Here is a 9520-nt window from a genome sequence, read left to right on the forward strand (position 1 = left end):
CCTCCAGCTCCCGCTCATGGACCTCCCGCAGCCTCAAGATGAGGCTGTTAAAACACTCCATCACTGTGGTGACCTTTGACCTTCAATCTGACTTTACAGCGACTGAAACACAGAGAGTACTTCACATGTAGTGATCAGGAGAGTTAAATCAAACACTTCTAGCTTAGGACGGATGAGACCCTTTATGTTCCTGAATGCAACACTTTAACTGAACATCAGCACCTCACGAGACAGGCTGGGAAAATATGAAGCCTGTGACTGAGAGTTTGTGCGTTATAGCCTGAGGAGTGTGTGTGTGTGTGTGTGTATGTGTGTATGTGTATGTGTGTGTGAGATGATTGGTCCCTGCTCCATGTGGGAGAAAATGTAGTTTTTATATTTGAGGAAGATTAAACCAGTCAGACCTGTCCTGCAGGCTCAGGTCTTCAGTTTGCAGTTTGAATTTTAAAGACATGAAAAACAACTTTCACACACTGCACATGTGCAGAAGAGCACACATGTGCAGGAGAGAACACATGTGTATGTACATCATACATAGTCAATGACAAAGTCTTAGAAAACACACCTCATCTTTAAAGCTGTAAGAATCAGCGCAAAGAGATTTAAAAACCACAAATAAAGTGTTAAAATAAGCACATGGTAAGAGTTAAATATAAGAAGACAATGACAAGAAAAAAAACAGCTGATCAAATCATAAAATGATCAGGATGTACGTGAGTAAATAAATAAATAAATAACCTGAGATGAACAACGTAAAGTTAAACCCACTAAAGAGAATAAAGTTCAGTGTGAGACAGAGTGTGTGAATAAGGTGGCTCTGTTACCTGACAGCTGCAGGTCATAGTCAGTCAGTGATGTTACAGAGAGATGTGTGCATGCAGAGGACAGAGATTTCACTGTTACTGATTTTTGATGTCTTATTAATATGTGTCTTTGCACACCGGACTCTGCTTAAAGCTGACAGTGATGGTTTCATGGCTGAGGTCATCTAAATATTTGGACTGCCTCTTTATGAAGCAAATGAAGTTCAGAGAAAAACTTGAATCAGAGGATGAGTAGAGGAGAAAGAGGATTTGACTTTCTAAGAGTGGTGATGGAAGCAGCTTCCCTCGCTCTGCTGTGTCTCATCACTCCTGGCTGATGAAAGCTGATTCTCTGTGAATCTTTAATAATCTGGGAGCAGAGTCTGAGATCTTAAAGAGCTGATGGGGGAGTTAGCCGTGTAGCTCAGTTAATCAAGTTTTTTACGATTACAAGGTTCAAGTAAAAGAAAATATGATGTGCTAAAGTTGAAGCATCATAGAAAGAGCTTTTCTGCATCACTCAGATCTTACACTCATCTTACTTCATGTTCCTGAAGTGGAGAACTGTCACTGTCTCATTAACGTGAGACGTTCAGTTTAGAAATGAAAAAAAGGCACCTCAATTAACCTGAGGAGTTAATCTCTGAGGTTACTAAACTGCACAGCTCTTTCTTTTAATCTAATCTTAATCTAATCTGACTTTAACATCAGATTTAAAGGCACAAACACACACACACACACACACACACACACACACACACACACACACACACACACACACACACACACACACACACACACACACACACACACACACACACACAAACCTACACACGTACACACACACACTTTCACTGAGCACTGTCAGCAGTTTGATCAGCGTGGATCAGAGTCTGAACATGTCAGGATCCGTCAGCTGAGCAACTGTTCTCATTGAGTCTGAGAGCAAGAAAAGACCTGTCTGCAGAATTCACACACACACACACACACACACACACACACACACACACACACACACACACACACACACACACACACACACACACACACACACACACACACACACACACACACAATGTTCTTGCAGTTTTCCTTGGTGGAAAGTTGCTGATTACTGATTGCCAAACCCTCACCCTACTCTAACCTGAGCTCAGACCTCCTTCTCACCTGGATCAGGATCTCAGACCTCAGAACTGTCTCCTGACTGATGATGGAGCACACACACACTGGACCTAACTCCAGGTCCTGGTCCAGGCTCTGAATCGTCCTCTCAGTCTCAGAGTAAAGTGTCCCTCTGAAGGATGTCTCCTGTGTGTGTGCTAAGCTAACTGAAGCTCATATTACCCTGAACTCGTTCTAACTTCAAAGGACATCAGAGGTCAAAGAATCAACCTTCACTTTGCTCCAGAGAGTAAATCAGTGTGATGGGGAATGTCTCTCTGCTCTCAGTCTGCCGCTCGTCGTCGGCCATGTTTGCTGCTTCACTTTCGTCATGAGGTTCTAAGTTCATCCTGGTGCTCTCTGACATCACATCCACCAGTTTACCTTCAAGGGGTCTGAGCTTCAGACTGATGAAGCTCAGACCCCTTTTTCTGTATTCTGTGTTTTTTAACATCCAATTGGCAACTGAAGAATAGACCATGTGTTCAAAGAAGATAAAGCCCCCCTTCCAGATCTGTCTGCTAAATAAACTCTGTCATTTCTTGGACAGCCATTCATCTGTTTGTGGTGGGTCTCAGTTTCACTGTAAATAGTAAGTTCCACAGAGGCTTCACTCTGGCTTCCTTCAGCAGTATGAACCTGAAACAGAAACTGCAGGTCTTGTGATTTCCTTGTAATTAACGGGTCTTAAGAGAAGAAGAAAACTGCTTTTACAATGTTTGTTTTTTGAATGGAGGTCTATGAAAGAGGATCAGAGACCCTTATGTTTTTTTTTAGGTCTGACCTTCTTCACGGAATGTCCCATTTTTTTTTTCAGAATTCTGAGATTAAAGACAGAATTCTGGAATCCTGTCATTGATCTCATAATTCTAGAACACCTGCTGTTGCTCTCCATACCGACTGTTTTTCCTGCAGACACCAAGGCCTGCTGATATCTGATTGGTTGATACTACTCAGACTACAGACAGAGACCAGAACACTTCTCAGACTAAAATCCAGACCCTGAGATACAGATTCAACATTTTTCAACAGAATCTGTAATTACAGGTTAGTTGTAGCTGAAAGTAAAAATCTTTGTCAGGTCTGTCCTCAAGAAAAAAACTACTTTTACAATATTTGTTTGTTGAATGGAGGTGGGATCCATCATTTCTGATGCATTCCAGGGAGTCAGGAAATCTAAACGCTGATTGTCTTTAGTGACACAGCATCAAGCAGATTTGTGTCTCAGTGTAAATGTTGATCTAGAACAGATTGTTAGCTGCTCTTCATTCTGATATCTGTTTATAGAGACAAAGAAATCCTCCTCAGATTACCAACCATGGGAGCTGGGATGTCAATACACTGGACTGAGTTCCTCCTGCTGTTGCTCTCCATACAGACCATTTTTCCTGCAGACACCAAAGCCTGCTGACACCTTATTTGTCTACCGTTTTAGGTAGACTCAGTTAACACAGATGAGTTTAGTTTTGTCTCAGTGTTGATGGTTCTGAGAGATGAAGTCATGGATGCCCCGTATAGATAGAAACAGGCGATGAAGATAACAACCAGCTGCATATTTTTAACGTGAGATTTTCAATCAGCTGTGATGTTTGTTGGTATTCATACTTCACTCAGGTCTGAAGAGATGGAGACACTAAACTCTGATAAATGCTCCTTTAGCTTCTGTATCTTTAAGGACCGATGGTCAGTGGACAGTCCTCATTGCAGCGGTTCGACTGCTTGCCACAACCCTTTGCTGCATGTATTCTCCCTCTCTCTGCTCCTCTCACTTCCTGTCTCTGCTCAGCTGTTCTATCAATAAAGGAAAAATATGCTCCTTAGATATAACTTTCAATAACTGTAGAGCTGCATGATAGATTAAACAGAAGGACAATGAATCTCCAGATGTTTGAACAGTTTATGATCACCTGGTGATTTTAAATGTTTTGAAATGTGAACTCTCTAAAGTCAAACAATCAGAGGAATCATTCACACCTTCTGACACTTTAAAGACTCAAAGATGAATCTATTAAATGTTTAAACAATCAGCACATTAATCAATCAGAGAATAATCAATAACTCCAGCTCCAGCAAAATGTCTCTGATTTAAAAATAACAACTCAATAAGAATACGAGTGTTTGATACCAGGATCCTTCATATTCTGATATTTAAAGGAGCCTGAAAGTCGTGTGAACATGCTCCACCCTTCACACATGCATGCGCACGCACACACACACACACACACACACTTGTTCACACTCTATAATGGAAATAAAGGCCTCATCGATTCCTGTTTTCCGCTCCAGCAGCACAGACCTGCACCTCCAATCTATCGGCCAATCACCTCCTCACCTCACGACTCACTGATCAATAATCAATAACTCACCTGGTTTAGCTGAGGAATCCTCCAGCCACTCTCTGCAGCTCCACAGGTGGACTGATAGAGAGAGAGAGGGAGAGAGAGAGCGATAAAAGGGAGAGAGAGGAGAGGGAGAACGCCCCACACCCTCCCCTCTATCATCTCTCCACCCCAGAAAACCGGTTGGAGCGCTCGTCCCCTTGAGGAACACAAACACTGAGGCCCGGGCAAGTTCTCCCTCGTTATTCCTGTTCTGCTGAAATCCCACAAAACCGGCCAAACCGGCTCTGAGAAGGCCTGCAGGGACATAGGACGCCCGATACACAGACGACAGAGAACAGGAGCATACTCACACACACAGAGAGCTATTATCATCAGATTAATGTTGATCAGACAACATTTATTTATATCATCTACGAGCCCTCAGAGCAAGCTGCATCACACTTTAACCCTGCTCTGTATAAGAGAGTGATAACAGGGTAATAATGAAGGAGTCTGTCATTAGTAAATCAGGTATTAAACTAATGTGCAGTCAGTCCTCTCAGGTAGGGGTGAGGCTGCTGTCAGAGGTTCTGGTATGTGAACCGATGGAAACAAATGACAATAGACCAGCTTGTGTTGTCACAGAGACCAAACACGATGTCTACTCGATGTGAAGAATGTCATTTCCTGATTCCTGAACCAGATTCCTTATAACCGGCCTGACAGGACCACAAAACATCCTCATCATCTCTGTCATCATCATCAAGCAAACAGCCGCTCCCTGCTGACACCAAAACATGAATATCTACACCCTAACAGGAAGTAAATAGAGAACCCAGACAGGAAGTACAGAAAGGACCTACACAGGAAGTACAAAGAAGACTTACACCGAAGTACAGGAAGAACCTACACAGTGGCTGTTTTCGAAACCGCCTACTATACTAGCAGTACGTATTGATTTGGCCTAAATTCAGTATGTACTAAGTAGTATGTGAACAAGAGCAAAATCTGCAGTATGCCAAAACTCCCAGGATGTCTACTGATTCTGGAAAATTTCACAGTATGACCAGTCTGCCCTGCGAACTGTTTCCCACAATAGACCAATAGACAGCGCTCGTTCCGCTGTTTCTTTTTCCTTCTTTTTTGATGGGGGGTCTGTTTTGGGGTAATGTGAAAGTTATTGAATTCCATACAAACCACTTCTCAAATTTTTGAGAGAAGGATCTATTCAAAGTAAACCTGACACCTCACCCAGGCTAGAGACATGTTTATGTTTAATTTTAAACAGTCTTTTAGTGTCGGGTTAGAGAGGTTCCTTGGCTTTTTGAGACTGCCTCAAGTGTTCACTTGAGGAAGCACAGCTTTTGTGCTTTAACATGGGCTTCACTTTTCAATATGGCTGGCTGCTGCTCTGTAACCCTGATCTCTGGAGGAGCGAATGTCCAGGTACAACTCAGAATGACAGCCAGTGGAGGTGCTGGGTGCTAGAATCCCCCTGATCATAAAAGATGATGAATTCAGACACACAGAACATTTGTGAGCTGTAGTTATTTTTCAAATTATACCTTTTATTCTTTAATTTTTACCCACTTTAAAAAAAATTAGACTCTTATTCAGTGAAGGTCTGTCTCTGCCGAGTGAGAGTTCCCTCTACTGACAAAAGTCACCATACAAACAGAAACCAAAGAACCATGGACCATCACAAAGAGACAAAAAGACAAACAAGGACAAACAACAAACACAAACAAAAAGTCATTACATACTTCTACAGAGACACAACTCACCCAATCAGAGCTGACTATAACCAGAGAGAGGAAGACAACATGTGACTATGAAGAGTTACCATCACAGGACAGGACATAACATGAACAGAGAAACACTTACTGATGAAAATTAGACTGAAAACAACAAAGACAACAACGAGGTATGAAGAGACAGTAAATAATCACACAGCCTCAGGTGTGTCTACATCCTTGTGTCGTCTCAGCAGCAGACTCTGGCTCACAGGTGAGAGATGTCAGAGAGGCGTTTAGATTCGGATCACAGAGAGACAAACTCTGTTCTCAGCTTTACATCACTGTGAACACGTCTTCAACACAGCTGTCTCTGTAATGTTTACTTTCATCCACAAGAGGGCGCTTTCTAACCTTTACCAGAGGAGCAGCGGCACAATCCTATCAGTATGTGTTAGTGTGTGTGTGTGTGTGTGTGTGTGTGTGTGTGTGTGTGTGTGTGTGTGTTTTACAGGGAGAGACTGTCTCATGGGTCTCTTGGAACAATGAGACCGACTGGAGCAAACACTGGGACTGTAGGGAGTGTATGTGTGTGTGTGTGTGTGTGTGTGTGTGTGTGTGTGTGTGTGTGTGTGTGTTTGAATGTCTGGGTTGATGTATCAGGGTAAATCTGTTCATAGAAACCTGACACATGAATACCTGAGACACCTGACATACTGCTCTGCATATTTCAGCCTAAACTTCCCCCATCCAGCCATAGCTCATCACGCTCCTACGATGATAATGCACCTGAACCAGATCTCACCTACGTCACTGACCGGCCTGCAAGTATCAAAACTGAGATGGCCCAAATTTGACTAAGTGTAAGCAGAACTGAAGGACATCAGACTCATCGACAGTAACTCACCTGTTCACTCACATTAGTTCAACCTCACTAAGTCAAAGTATCAGCTTGCTTTTGATTGGTTAGCATGGTGATGTTGTGAGGCTGATTTTGGTCAATATAACGAAACTCCAAGGTCCCAAGTGTCCCCTGTCAGACTCCTCCCCTCTTCCTGCTCTCTGCGACTCTAAATGTGACCATCGTTTACTAAATGAACATCATGCTGTGAGAAGAAAAAACTAGAGAGTGTGACCATAAACTCATTAGTGTTCGCTCAGGGAATTAATCAGCTGAGGCGGAGTACCATTTTCTCGCAGACTGATATACAACCAGAGGAGTCGCCCCCTGCTGGACGTCATTTCTATAAATACTGAGTATTATCTACACTTAGGAATCTAAAGTTCAACGCTGTGGCTCGTCTGAAAGAATCAGAGGTTTTTTAGTTCTGCTTCAGAATAATAAAGGTCTTAATGCGAGCTTCAGAAGTGTTGCTCATGTTTCTCTCTTCCTGCTCTGATTCTCCTGAGCTGCAGGAATTTGAACCGTCCTCAGACTTGTTATGTTGATCACCCCCCTCTCTCGCTCCTCCTCCTCCTCCTCCTCGTCCTCCTCCTCCTCTTATTTATGATCATTACCATGACCTTCTGCAGCACTCTCTTACACACTCTCAGGTGTGTAAATCATAGACCCTCTCTGTTACATAAACATAATGGAGCTGATCTGAGAGGAGGCTGAATAATGACTCTGACGTAATCTCACTGTGAGAGGAAGAAGAGTTTGTTTCTTCACTTTCTCTGACTGATTGAATCTTCTGTCCGTCTCTATGAGGAGCTCTCAGATGGAAACTCTCCCACAGAGAGGACCCAGTTTAAAGTCCTTACTCTGGGGTACAGTCCCTTCTCTCTCTCTCACACAGTGGAGCTTGTCCACATTGACGTGCAGGTAAATCAAAGACTGAGACTCCTCTCCTGATAACAGGTTTAACAGGAAGAGTTTGTCTCTGATTTATTAATCCTGTTGCTGCTCTGTGATGAATGCTCATCTTAAATACATGGAGCGTGTGTGAGTTTTATTACAGTGATGAGGGTTGGGGTTAGTATTAAAGTTATTTCTCTCTTTTTAAACAGATTCCAGTCCTTAATGTCTCCTGGAGGCTAACACTCTCCTGATCTCTGTGTTTACTCCAGTCTGACTTCAAGCCGACCATTGTACAGCGTCAGAGATATGAAACCAACTGTAGGAGAACAACATTCAGGCATCTACATCCAACAGCATGCAGACACACAACAAACAACAACAGCAATAAACAACAACAACCGAAAAAACAACAACAACAAACATCAACAAAAAACATCATAAACAACAAACAAACAAACAACAACAAACAAACAACAACAAACATCAACAACAAGCATCAACAACAACAATCAACAAAAAAACAAAACAACAACAACAACAAACATCAACAACAAACATCTACAACAAACATCAACAACAAACATCTACAACAACAAATATCAACAAAAAAAACCAAAAAAAAACCTGCAACAACAAACATGAACAACAAACAACACAAACATCATAAACAAACAACAATAAACAAACAACAACAAACATCAACAAAAACAACAACAACAACAGTAACAAACATAATCAACAAGAACAACAAACAACAAAAAACAGAAAACCACATCAACAACAACAAACATCAACAACAAACAACAAACATAATCAACAAGAACAACAAACAACAAAAACAACAACATCAACAACAACAACAACAAAAAACATCAAACATCTACAACACATCTACAACGGAACAGAAACAACAAGAACATCAAACAGTCAGCAGATGTGCAGCACAGTGAAGTCAGCATGCAGAGTGTTGTGAAAACAGATGTGGAGAGCAGGAGGGAGGAGGACCCCGGGTGTGTGTCCATGTGTGTGGGGTCTTTCAATCTGTCCCTGGTGTTGGGTGAGGCTGTGACTCAGAGGTAGAGTGGGTTGCCCACTCTTCATGTTGAGGTGCTCTCAGGAGGAACCTGATCCTTGAGCTGCTCCACACAAACATTAGTGTGTGTGAGTGAATGTGTGTGAGGGGTCAGCTGATACATGGCCTTTGACAGTAGTGATTATTGTGTGATAGTGAAAGGTGAGTCACACACTGAGAGGTAGAGCTCTGAGTAATCTGTGAGTGTAACTGGCCGTCAGGTGTGTGTTATATTCAGATAAACTTCTCCTCAGTCTGAGGATGAGATCTGTATCATTTTATCCTCACATCTCTGAAACTCAGTCTTCATGGACAAAACACTGAGACTCAAGCTGTACACGTGTCCCTGTAACTAACACACACACACACACACACACACACACACACACACACACACACACACACACACACACACACACACACACACACACACACACACACACACACACACACAGATAAGACATCAAAGCAGCAGCAGATTTACGGGCTGTGCAGAGGGCCTTTAAAAATACTGCTGGATAAATGTTTATGTATCTCTGCTGAGAGGAGGAGGACGGGGGAGGAAGAGAAGGAGGAGTAAGAGGATAAATATATGAGTTATACTGCATCTGATGAAACCTGTGTTTCTG

The sequence above is a fragment of the Notolabrus celidotus genome, chromosome 11 (assembly GCF_009762535.1).
Source record: "Notolabrus celidotus isolate fNotCel1 chromosome 11, fNotCel1.pri, whole genome shotgun sequence".
NCBI classification, from domain to species: domain Eukaryota; kingdom Metazoa; phylum Chordata; class Actinopteri; order Labriformes; family Labridae; genus Notolabrus; species Notolabrus celidotus.